Source organism: Natator depressus, chromosome 6 (genome assembly GCF_965152275.1).
Source record: "Natator depressus isolate rNatDep1 chromosome 6, rNatDep2.hap1, whole genome shotgun sequence".
Lineage (NCBI taxonomy): Eukaryota > Metazoa > Chordata > Testudines > Cheloniidae > Natator > Natator depressus.
In genome coordinates, this window is record NC_134239.1 from 50,627,408 (window position 1) to 50,641,071 (window position 13,664).

The following is a 13,664-nucleotide window of genomic DNA, read 5'->3' on the forward strand; positions in this document are numbered from 1 at the left end:
TTAATATACGTAGTATCCTCTATTGAAAGGCAATTGCTATGACTTGGCTAAACTTCCATAGGAAATCAATAGCAGGTTCTTCTTCGAGAGATGTCCCTGTGGGTGCTCCACTTCAGGTCAAGGTGCGTCCCAGCGCCTTCGATCAGAGATTTCTACAGCAGTACCCCTACGGGCTGCGCACACGCTGTGCCTACCTCTTAAGCGGTGAGCATTCTAATAACGCGTGCACAGCTGGGGCTCCTCAGTTCCTTCTCTACCGTCCCCGGCTAGAGATGGAGTTCAGCAGTGCTCTTTGAGACCAACTAGTTAGTTTGTTTCTCAGTTGAGTTAGATAGTTTCAGTCATTAGAATTATTACTTAGATAAGTTACATTAACTGTTACTTTTATTTCTTAAAAAAACAAACCAAAAAAAAAAACTCCATGGTTTCGGACATGCCTGGCTCCCCAGGCTTCAAGAGATGCACCTCCTGTAAGGATGCCATCCCCATCTCTGACGGGCATTCACAGTGCGTATGCTGTTTGGGGGAGTCTCATGTACCCCAAAAATGCATCCACTGTAACAAATTGAAAGCGCAGACCTGCAAGGCCATGGAGCTCAGGCTTAAAATGTTACTCCTGGAAAACTCCCTCATACCTGCCTCTGACCCTGGCCAGCAAACCTCTGTGACACCCTCCAGAGGCAAAGGAAAAGCAAAAAAAAAAAAAAAGGGCCAGCTTCCTCTCCCCTCAGGAGTAGTTCCTCGGGGACAAAGTTAAAACCGGCTCTCCGGTCTCCGCTGACTCTGGCTTTGCGGCTCAGCCCCTTCCACGCGGCGGGCACCGACGGTGAGTCGGCTGCCCCACTACATGGTGCCGAGGTTCAGGGCTTCCAGTTACCTGCCTTTTTCAGCTCTCTTATGGCCACCTTTGCTAGTACAGTGCTACGAGCTGCTAGGGTGCTGACAGCACAAGCAGCGGCTGTGGCACCATCCTTTGATATTGTGGCACCACTTTTACAGCCGCCGCTCTCAGCACCGAGCCTCCTGAGGTCTCCTGCCTCCCTTCTAGTGCCTACCTCAGGGGCTCCTACTCTGCAGAGCCAGCTTGCGCCCCCGGGACACCCTTTGGTGCGCCAACAGACACCCCAGCACACACTGCCTCAACCAGCTACACTGGCACTGACTCCTGGTCACTTAGTTCCACCGCAGCTTTTACAGCCAGAGGATTTAAGGGTGTCCCATGCTCCTGACTCTCCTCAGCACCAGCCTATCACTGAGACCTTCAGCACCCTACCTTCAGTACTCTCCTACCACTTCAAGCCCCTCCCAATGAAGTGTGGGAGGAAGAGGAATATGACCACCAGATGTTTTCCTCTCAATACTCTCCCCAGAGTCAGTTACCTACAACTGGGAGACGCATTTCAGCACGATCTCCATATCCTCAAGGCTATCCACACTGGTATGGTAATCCCTGGATGGGACCACCTATCCCCCCTCCCCAGGGCAATGGCCACACTGGGGTCCATGGACCTGGACCTACACCGCACCACACTCAGGTCTTCTGCGGGCTGCCCAAAGGAAAGCTGTCAAACCCTCCCCACTGCCTGCTTACACTGAAACCCAGATAAGACCTGAAGTGGCCGCCACCCCTACAGAGGACGCTGCTGCCCCACACACCTCTTCTATAGTGGTAACACCACAAGATGCCATGGTACCCCCACCACCTCCTGCTACTGATGAACTTGCTCACTTTCAAGAGTTGTTTCACAGAGTAGCAGAAGAGCTCAAGATTACCCTGGAGGAGGTACCTGAAACACACCACGAGCCTCCAGACATCCTGCAAGCTACGACCGCCTCCAAAATAGCCCTACCAATTAATGGGACCATTATGGAACCTGCTAAAACTATTTGGCAGACCCCAGCTACAATAAAACCCACTAGCAAAAGATTGGACCAAAAATATTGTGTTCCATCTTAGGGTTCTGAGTTTCAATTTATGCACCCTTGACCTAATTCGCTAGTGGTCAATGCGGCCAATCAGAAAAACAAATACTAACACTTCTGCTCCACTCCATCAGACAAAAATAACAAGACTGGACTCTTTGGCCGCAAAGTGTATCTTCTTCCACTTTGCAATTTAGAGTAGCGAACTGTGTGGTGCTCTTAGCATAATTTTGGGGGTCATATTTTGCTAAGGTAATACAATTTATTGATGATGTGTCGGAGGATAAACGACAACAATTTAAAGCAGTGGTGTCTGAGGGCCAATTGATCTCCCACACAGCTCTTCAAGCTACCCTCGATGCTACGGATGCAGCGACCAGATCTACAGCCAGAGCCGTCGTCATGCGGCAGTCCTCATGGCTTGCTTCTTCCTCCTTTCCGAAGGAGATACAGAATACGGTCGAAGATGGCGACAAGCTCTTCACTGCTACAACCAAGGAGGTCCTTCACTCCATGAAGGATTCCCATGCCACTCTGATCCTTAAGCATCCAAACACCTGCCTCAAAGAAGAGACATATAGATATCAGCCATACCAACGACCACGTTTCCATACCTTTTGCGCAACATCCACCTTTCAGACAATATGATACACAACAATGACATAGGCCCAGGAACCAATGATGTCGCCCTCCGCAAACAACGGCAACCCACCCTCCTAACCTAAATAAATTTGAAGTCTTGGTCGAGGGTATAGAAAACCTCGCACCCTCTCCAGCACCAACTCCACCCAACCATTTTTTTGGACGCTGTTTGCGTCCATTCCTGGCCAACTGGCAAACCATCACTACGGACAGATTGGTCCTGGAAATTATCAGATTGGGTTATGCCATCCCCTTCCTCTCCTTACCTCCCACCCACCCTAACACCCCGTCCCTCTTCAGGGACCCCTCTCACGAAGAATTGCTCTGTCAGGAGGTATAACATCTCATACATCTCGGAGCAATAGAGGAGGTACCCCTTCAACACAGAGGGAAAGGGTTTTACTCCCACTACTTCTTGATGGAAAAGAAAAGCGGCGGTTGGCGCCCTATCCTCCATCTTCGATGTTTGAACAAGTTCGTCAAGAAACAGAAATTCCTGATGGTTACTCTCCCAATGATAATTCAGACGCTGGAGCAAGGAGATTGATTTTTCAACCCTCGACCTCCAAGACGCATATTTCCATGTCTCTATCCACCCTGCCCATCGACGTTTCCTCAGGTTTGCTGTGGGAGCACAACACTACCAGTACAGGGTCCTCCCTTTTGGCCTTTCCACCGCACCATCTGTCTTCTCCAAGGTGCTAGCAGTTGTAATAGCACATCTCAGGAAAAAAGGAATCCTCATATTTCCTTACCTGGACGATTGTCTCCTCAAGTCTCCCACTCAGTTAGAAGCGAACCACAGAATTCTTGCAACCCTTCACGGCTTCCGCACCGTGGGCCTGCAAATAAACAAAAACAAATCTACCTTACAACCTATCCAACAAATCGACTTCATTGGCGCCCACCTCAATTCCACCACTGGTCTTGCAATGGACATCCTTATTACCCAGCTATGTGCCAGCCCACAGACTACAGTCTGAGACTCCCTACAGCTCTTAGGACATATGGCCACTTGCACATTTGTGGTTGCAAATGCTCGCCTGAACATGTGATGCCTTCAGGGTTGGCTAGCCATAGCATACAAACCAAACAAGCACAGGTTAAACAGGTTACTAACTATGCCCCAGTAAGTCAAGGACTCGCTTCTCTGGTGGAACTCTCCCATCAACCTCTGCACTGGGATTCCCTTCTGACAAGATCCCCCTTCAGTTACCATCATCACAGATGCATCCCTCACAGGATGGGGAACACACATTGGCCACCTCACCATTCAGGGTCTCAGGGCCACTTCAGAAACCAGGCTTCACCTAAATTTACAAGAGCTCTGGGCCGTATTCAATGCCTGCCTCCATTTCCTTCCCATCATCCAAAACTGCCGAATTCAAATCGTGACAGCCCACATGGCATGCATGTTTTATGTCAACAGGTGGGGGGAGCCCGATAACACTCCCTTTGCACAGAGGCAGTAAAACTTTGGAACTGGTGCCTTCAACACAACATCTATATCTCCATCTCATACCTGCCAGGTTCTCGAATACCACCGCAGACGAGCTCAGCCGATCGTTCCCCTTACAGCACGAGTGGGAACTCAACAACATCATTCTTTCCGACATTTTCCAGACCTGGATCTATTCGCCATAGCAACAAACAAAATGCCAGACATTCTGCTCCAGAACAGGCCTGGGGAAACACTCACGGCGGGACGCCTTTATACTCCCCTTGGACCGAGACTCTCGTGTATGCGTTCCCACCAATGCCTCTGTTGCACAGAGTAATTCAGAAGATATGACCAGACAGAGCCAACATCGTTCTCATAGCCCCAGCATGGCCCAGACAACCGTGATACCCCTTTCTCCTACAAATGTCAGTCAAGCCACCCATTCCCCTTCCACCACTCAGCAATCTCCTATCACAATGTAGGGGACAAGTCTTTCACCCCGACGTACAATGTCTCCACCTGAGGGCCTGGCTGATCAATGGTTCTCTAATGTGGAGTTAACATGTTCGGACCAAGTATGTACTGTCTTGCTACACAGCAGAACACACAACACATGCACTACCTACCTGCATAAATGGAAACCGTTCACATCTTGGTGCGCTGGCAAACAGACCTCCCCAGTTTCTGCTTCTCTCCCACTGATATTGGATTACCTGTTACACCTTAAAACATTTGGCCTCTCTATGAGCTCACTCAAGGTCCACCTCGTGGCAATCACCGCCTTCCACCATAAGGTTGACAACGTAACTGTCTTTGCCCATCCAATCAGCAAAAGGTTCCTGAAGGGCATCCAGACATTATACCTGGATGTGAAACCACCTGCTGCACCTTGGGATTTACACCTAGTTCTCAAAGCCCTGATGGATACACTCTTTGAACCGATGCCTACTGCTCCCTTCTCCACCTATCCATGAAAACCGCCTTCCTTATAGCAATCACGTCTGCCAGATGAGTAGGAGAAATGGGGGGCGCTTATGGCGGACCCTCCATATACCGCGTTTTTCCGCGATAAGGTCACACTCTGTTCACATCCAAGGTTCTTACCTAAGATACATTCTCCCTTTCACCTCAATGAACCTATACACCTTCCAACACTTTTCCCAAACCCTCACACTAATGCCTTTGAAATGACAATGCACAGTCTTGATGTTCACAGGGCATTATCCTTTTACCTGGATACAACAAAACCATTTAGGAAAACCCCCAGACTTTTTGTCTCTACTACTCTGCACTCACAAGGAAATGCTATCTCTACACAGAGACTTTCCAAACGGATTGCTGACGGCATACACCTTTGTTACCAACTCAGCAAATACACCCTCCTACATCAATTAGGACTCACTCTATCAGCGCTGTCTCCACCTCCACGGCCTTTCTCTGTAATGTCCCTCTGTCTGACATATATGCAAGGCAGCTAACTGGGCATCGGACCTTCTTCGAGTGCTGTCCCTGTGGGTGCGCCACTCTAGATGTTGGTGTGTTCCAGCGCCGTTGATTGGAGATTTTCGGTAGCAGTGCCTGGTCGGGATGCAGGCGCCCAGTTGGCATCTCCCATCTCGTTGGAATCTTCCTGAGTGCCTGCGTCCCACACCCCCCTCTGTTCCTTCTCAACCGTCCCCGGCTGAGGACGGGACTCGGGGCAGTGCTACTTCTCTTCCCTGGTCTCTGTAGGAAAAAAGTATCAAAGAATATAGAAATAGTTATTAGTTACATGCCAGTTGTTTCCCTTCTTTTAGTGTAGTTACTTAGTTTAAAAAAAAAAATTTCGCTTCAGGCTTGTCTCCTGCTGAGACACTCTCCCCTGCCATTTCTAGTTCACAATGCCAGGGGCTTCAGGATTCAAAAAGTGTTTTTCCTGTCAGGACTCCATGCCACGGTCTGAAGGGCACTCACATTGTGTGAACTGCCTCGGGGAAACCCACATCCCTGCAAAGTGCCTCCACTGTACGAGCCTCAAGTCAAGGGCTCGGCGTGACAGGGACCTGCGACTTAAAATGTGTCTGATGGAAAAATCCCTGCAGCCCCTTTTGAAGATGGGGACAGTTAAACCCGCTCCTACACACGCCCTGGCCAGATCCGAACCAGCTGGGAGCGTTGCTTCACTCTCTGTGGAGCAGAGGCAAGAAGCACAGCAGTCTCATAGGAGAGACTCTGACAAGGGTAAGTGGTCTCCCGCGAGATCCTTATCCTCTGTGTTGACAGCACCACAGGCAGGTGCCTCAACCCTTTCTAAAGCCTCAGCCGCGGCTCCCACAGACCACAGAGGCTGGAATCCAACCTCCTGTACTGGGAAGGTCTCCGTGGAACCAAGCGCTTCAGCGTTAAAAATAGCCGCGGTGCCGACTGCACGCTCTGCCCCTGTGCCGGGAAGAATGTCGGCACCAAGTCTGCCCCGGCACCAGCAGTGGACCCCCTGCAGGGCACCTCCAACAGACCTGCGGCACGGCTGACACTTTCAGTTTCAATTGCTAATGCGCTAGAGCACAGTCCAGGCTCAGCACAGCCCAGGGAGCAGCAGTAGCAGTTCCTCACTGAATGTGATCTATCGGTGTCACCTGAGCTTAACTCTCCGCTCCTGGATACACAGGGTTCACTCTTCGAAGAGCCGCTCTCGCCACCTGAACTGGCTACCTTCACTGACAGCGAACCCAATATACAGCAGCAGGCAGAGTTCTCCCCACCTGCCTCTTCTCCTCCACTGGACCCTCTTCCACCTCAGGCTACAGTCCTCAGCCAACAGCCTCAGTTTCCCTACTCTCCCCCCCCCCGCCCCGTGGATGGCACCTGGGTTCTCCTACCCTATGCCTTGGCCCCAGTGGTACCCTTGGCCACATCCTCCTCCTACTCAGACCTCTTCCACGAAACCACAACCTGCTTTTGTGCCTCGATCTCCAGCTCCGTCCACTTCTAGAGTACCTGAACCCCCTCCTGAGAATATGAGCTACAAACCATATCCTGACTCACCGACCCCTAATTCTCCATCTGCTCCAGACAGAGCCCTCTTCCCTCCTCCCCCCCACCTCCACAGAACATGGACGACTGTAAACAATTTCAAGAGCTTTTCAAGAGGGTGGCACTCAGTCAAGACATCCCCCTAGAAGAGGTTCAGGAGACACAACAAAAACTCCTTAGAATCCTGAACCCTCTGCATCCTCAAAGATCGTGCTTCCTATAAATGAAGCTCTCCTGGAACCAGCTGACACTCTGGCAAACTCCAGCTTCTTTATTACCTACCTGCAGAAAGGCCGAACGTAAATACTATGTTCCTGCTAAGGATCACCCACAACCGAACTCTCTTGTCATGGGTGCAGTTGCACAAAGGACAAAACAGCCACAATATTGGCCCACCTCACAAGACAAGGACCTTAAACACCTTAACATCTTGGGACACAAGATTTACACGTCCTCCACTCTACAATTCAGGATTGCAAACTACTCTGCAGTCCTCGCCAGCTATGAGTTTGATAACTTCAATAAACTTTTTGAATTTGTCTCCTACATTCCAGAGGATAGGAGAGCGGACTTTAAATCAATTCTGAGCAAGGGCCAATTGATTTCCAGAACGGCCCTACAAGCCTCTTTAGACACGGCAGACACAGCAGCCCGTAATACTGCAACTGCTGTGGTTATGGGCAGATCTTCATGGCTTTCTGCATCTGGCATCCCTAAAGATCTGCAGACCAAAGTGGAGGACCTCTCCTTTGATAAAGACACAGTATTTTCCAAAAAAACCAATGAACTTCTTCACAGTATGAAAGATTCTAGAGCGACACTGTGTACCATGGGTATTCACCCATCTCTTCCCAGGAGACAATGATACCAACCTTACCAAAGACCACGCACACAACAATATTATCGGCCTCAACCCAAACCATATGACATAAATAGGAATCGCTCTAGACCCCCTAAGTGCAGACAAAATCAAGCTCAAGCAACCACCTCCCACTTATCCAGGAATAAACAACAATTTTGAAACGTTAGTTGAGGGTCTGCGCGAACACCACTTGATTCCACAGCCTACTTGCCCATTTGGCCACCGCCTCCAGAGTTTCCAACATGCCTGGCAGCGTATTATACAGGATCGCTGGGTCCTCGAAATAGTTCAGTCTGGTTACTCTATCCCATTCATATCCTATCCTCCTACCCTTCCCCTTCCCTCTTCAGGGACCCCTCTCATGAGCACCTACTTTGCGTAGAAGTGGCTCACCTTCTCCAGCTAGGCACAGTTGGAACCTGTGCTGACGCAACACTGGGGGAAAGGATTCTACTCCCATTACTTCCTGACCCAGAAAAAGAACGGGGGATGGAGGCCTATACTGGAACTACGCCGACTGAACAAATTTGTGAGGATACAAAAATTCAAGATGGTCGCACTGGGCACAATAATTCCTGCACTGGATCAAGGGGACTGGTTCACAGCCCTCGACCTACAGGATGCTTGTTTTCATATATCAATTCATCTAGCTCACAATCTGTCACAACCATTTTCAATATAGAGTTCTTCCTTTTGGCCTCTCCACAGCGCCAAGAGTCTTTTCCAACACTTTAGCCGTGGTCGTGGCTCACCTCCACAAACATGGGATCACGCTTTTCCCCTACCTGGACGATTTCCTCATCAAAGGCAACTCCTATGGTGAGACACTTCAAGCTACCATTTCACCATCTCCCTCTTTCACAGCCTAGGCCTCCAAATAAACATCCAAAAATCCACCCTGACACCTACACAACAGATCAGGTTCATCGGAGCTCATCTCGACTCAATCCAGAGCAGGGCCTCGCTCCCATAGCACAGATTCCTCGCTATCACGCAGCTCATACGCACGCTCTCTATTCGTCCCAAGACACAGGCAAGAATCTGTCTACAGCTCCTTGGTCCCATGGCAGCCACCACCTTCATGGTCCAGTATGTCAGGCTACATGTGAGATGTCTTCAGGGCTGGCTCAATTCCAATTTCAAACCCAACAGACACACCTTAGGGATGCTGCTAACTCCTCCTCCCAGTGTTCTAGCTTCCCTACATTGGTGGACAAGACCAGAAAACCTCTGCATGGGGGTTTCCTTCCAGCAACAATCCCCAATGCTCATGCTCACCACAGACACTTCCCTAATTGGCTGGGGAGTGCATCTAGGGGGGCACAAGGCTGGTGGTCTGCATCAGAGCCGCACCTACACATAAATCTCTTACTGCTCAGAGCAGTGAGGCAAGCATGCCTTCACTTTCTTCCCCTCATAAACAACAAATCTATTCGGGTCTTAACAGACAACATAGCATGTATGTACTACATCAACAGATAAGGGGGAGCCCGATCACATTCCTTTTGCATGGAAGCCATCTGACTATGGAATTGGTGCATACAACATCAAATACAAATCATCACTTTCTACCTACTAGGCTGCCCCAACACTACCGCCGATGCACTCGGCAGACACTTCTCAACAGAATGTGAATGGGAACTGCATCCCATAATACTTCAACAGTTCTTCTCCCTCTGGGGCACCCCGTCAGTAGACCTTTTTGCCACACCCCAGAATCAAAAATGTCAGCTGTTTCGTTCCAGAGCGGGACTCGGGACTGCATCCCTAGGAGCGTGGAACAACTCTCTCCTCTACGCCTTCCCACCAATCCCTCTGCTACACAGGGTTCTTCGGAAGATCATAGACGACAAGGCCCGGGTCATCCTTATTGCCCTGGCTTGGCCGAGACAGACGTGGTATCCTTACCTACTCCGCATGTCCTCCCATCATGCATGGGCTCTCCCCGACAGGCCAGATCTCCTTTCCCAGGACAATGGACCGGTTCTTCACCCCCAGATCCAAAAGCTCCACCTGACAGCCTGGTTCCTTCATGGTTCCAAACCCATGAACTAGCCTGTTCCGAGCAAGTCCGATATGTTCTCCTGCACAGTAGAAAAGACTCCACTCGTAAAACTTACCTGTAGAAGTGGAAGCGATTCGTCCTCTGGTGCTCAGGTAATCACTTAACACCCAATATGGTGACCCTCCCTAACATTCTAGACTACCTCCTGAGACTAAAACAGGATGGACTTTCGCTCAGCTCCATCAAAGTATACCTGGCGGTGCTTACCACCTTCCACAACCTGTTAGAAGGTTATTCTCTCTTTACCCACCCCACCATAAAATGATTTCTCACAGGCCTGCAAAATCTCTACCCTGAAATTTACCCAACGGCAGCTACATGGACTCTTAACCTCGTTCTTCACGCTGTCGTGAAACCTCCATTCGAGCCTTTGGGTACCTCTTCTCTTCTCCCTATGTCCATGAAGGTAGCTTTCTTAGTTGCAATAACATCAGCAAGGAGAGTAGGTGAAATAAGTGCCCTGATGGCCCATCCTCCCTACATAATCTTCTCCAAAGACAAAGTCACTCTGAGACCACATCCTAAATTTCTCCCTAAGGTGGTATCCACCTTCAACCTTAACCAACCGATATACTTGCCTACTTTTTATCCCTAATCTCACAAGACGCCACACGAGGCATCCCTGCATACTCTCGATGTCAGGCAAGCAATTGCCTTTTACTTAGACAGGACTAAGCCATTTTGTAAATTTCCACAACTTTGTCTCCATCACCGAAAGATCGAAAGGTACGGCTGTCTCTAAACAACATCTGTTCAAGTGGATCTCTGACTGCATCAGATCCTCTTACTGTATTCAAAATATTCAACTGCCCGAAGGCATTAGAACTCATTCCACTTAAGCTATGTCAATATCTGTTGCCTTCCTACATAACGTACCCATTTCTGACATCTGTAGAGCGGCTACATGGTCATCTGAACACACGTTTGCCAAACACTATGCTATCATGCAAGATACCACAGCAGACACCATAGTAGGCCATACAGTACTCTACAGTACTCACTGCTGCATCTCCAAAGTCCCACCGACCATAGTGGGTACTGCTACACATTCACCTGGAGTGGAGCACCCACAGGGACAGCACTCGAAGAAGAAGGGGAAGTTACTCACCTTGCAGTAACTGAAGTTCTTAGAAATGTGTGTCCCTGTGGGTGCTCCACTCCCCACCTCTACTTTGGAGTACTAGTATAATCGCTCCACGGTAGAGAAGGAACTGAGGGGGGTGTGGGATGCAGGTGCTCAGGAAGATTCCAACGAGATGGGAGATACCAAGGGAGCGCCTGTGTCCCGACCAGGACCCACCAACACCTAGAGTGGGGCACCCACAGGGACACACATCTCAAAGAACTTCAGTTACTGCAAGGTGAGTAACTTCCCCTTACCTTTGCTAATCACTATGCTCTCATCCACACTGCAGCGTCTGACACCAGATGGGGTAGAGCTGTCTTGTCAACAGCCTTCTTGCCTCATCCGAAGTCCCAACCATCCTAAGGGATATTGCTTTTCAGTCACCTGAAGTGGAGCATCCCCAGGGACATCTTTCTCGAAGAGGTTACTCACCCTGTGCAGTAACTGACGTTCTTCGAGATGAGTGTCCCTGTGGATGCTCCACTATCTGCCCTCCTCCCCTCTACTTTGGAATTTGTAACACACTCCGTTGTAGAGAAGGAACTGAGGCGCCCAGGCTGTGCACACGCTGTTAGAACCCTGACAGCTCGAGAGGCAGGCACAGCCCGTAGGATTACTGCTGTAGAAATCTCTGATCGAAGGGGCTGGGACACACCTTGCCCTGAAGTGGAGCACCCATGGGGACACTCATGTCAAACATCAGTTAATGGACAGGGTGAGTAACCTCCTCTTCAAGAGTGGATGCCAGATCTCCTGTTGCTGTGCTTCTGGCAGAAAGCTGATTCTTCGAGTGCTGTCCCTGTGGGTGCTACACTTCAGGTGTCAGTGACTCCTGGCACTGTCAATCGGAGATTTACGGTAGTAGTGTCTGCGCGCGTCACACATGCGCAGTAGGTGTCTTGCGGTGCCATTGGTGTCGCATCTAGCGCATGCAGGACCTGAGCGCTCCAGTTCCTTCTCAACCATCCTTGGCTGAAGACAGAGCTTAGGGGCAGAGTTAATTATTCTTGCCATTGTTCTCTCTTAAAAAAGAGAGCAGTTTAAACAGTCTTTAAAAAGTTATAGTTAGTGTTGGTGCTAGTTTTAGGGGGAAAAAAGTTTACTTAACCAGTTTACCCTCCCCCCACTGGGGTCAGTTAACATCAGAGCTTTAAAGCTCCCCAGGCTTTAAGTGATGCAACTCTTGCCGTGAAGCAATACCTATTTCGGAACAACACTCTTTTTGTGTTTCCGATGTCTTGGGGAGATGCATATCCTGCAAAAATGCGCCCACTGCTGTAATCTGAAAGTGAGATCCTGGCGTGACCAAGATCTCCACTTGAAAATGATACTGATGGAGAAATCTCTCCAACCAAAGCCAGACCAACGGACCTTCCTCTGGCACCACCCCGCAGGAACAAGAAACGTGCCTTCCTCTAAAAGACCGAGAAAGAGGGTGCAGACGTCTCCGCAGAGAGCACTGTGGAAACATAGGCAGTCTCCTGCTAGGTCGCTATCCCCGATGCTGACACAGGCTTGGGTGAGCACCTACGATGCTCCGGGCACTTCCAGCGCTGCCAAGTCCCAAGCAAAGAAGACTGAGTTGGCCAGATGGCAAAATGCCTCCTCCACGGCACCGAACTCACCCTTAAGGGACCCGGTACTGAGTGTCTCCTCAGGCCCTAAGCCTCTGCCTTGGCACCGACATTGCAGTTGGCACTGGCTAATAAAACAGAGTTGGCACTGACCGCACCAAATACATCAACACCACATCTGAGGGCACCAACAAGAGCGTCCCCATTGGCGCCAATGGCACTGACATCAAAACTGCCACAGAATCTACTGCAACAGAGAGACTTGGCTGTGTCATTGGCACCGCAGTCCCCACTACTCAGTACCGAGGGCTCTCCTGTAAATTAGAGGAGATCCCCATACTTCTCATGGCGCGGCACACTTGTCCGATGATGTGTAGGAACCATGCACTTTCTCACTGCACCACTCATCACTGAAAGACTGACAACCAACCTGGAGCCAGATGGGTCATAAATACCCTTATCAGCTGGCTCAACCGTGGTACGGACTACTGTGGACATATATCAATCAATGGCCTTCCCAATGCAGTGGGCACATTGGGAACTGTGGGCAACTTAGTGGGGTCTCCACTCCAGGCTACCCATGGCTCATAGAGATGAGCTGAGGTCTTATCCCATGTCTCCCACTCCACAGCCAACAGAGGCTCAGGATGTTGGGGATGACGCAAACAGCCACTGATGAGGAAGTGACATCTCCTGCTTACAATTCTTCCTCCTCCCCGGATGAGGTAATCATGCTGCTACCACCTACCTTGGCGGATGACATCAAACAGTTCCAGGAACTCTTTAAGTGGGTCAGCCAAAGCCAGGACATCCTGTTGGAGGAAGTGCATACAAACCAACGCAAGCTGGTAAAATCTTGTAACCTACATCTATTTCCAAAATCACTCTGCCCATCAATGATGTGATCTTAGAACCAGCGGAGACAGTCTGGCAGATACCGGCCTCAATTCCACTGACATGCGGAAGGGTGGATAGAAAGTATTATGTTCCCAACAAAGGGGCGGATTTCCTCATCTCAC

At 49.9% G+C, this 13,664-nt stretch overlaps 1 long non-coding RNA gene across 2 annotated transcripts; it reads right to left on the bottom strand.

Moving 5' to 3' along the window:
* Window positions 1-1,962: 1,962 nt before the first annotated feature.
* Window positions 1,963-13,664, bottom strand: LOC141989033 (uncharacterized). Of its 2 annotated transcripts, XR_012639898.1 has the most exons (5): window positions 13,394-13,664; window positions 9,789-9,964; window positions 5,409-5,731; window positions 3,321-3,407; window positions 1,963-2,480 (listed from the first exon to the last, which is right to left on the bottom strand). It is a non-coding gene; the product is annotated as an uncharacterized LOC141989033 (long non-coding RNA). The 2 variants fall into 2 exon arrangements; XR_012639897.1 differs by lacking the exon at window positions 13,394-13,664 and having other exon boundaries at window positions 9,789-11,066.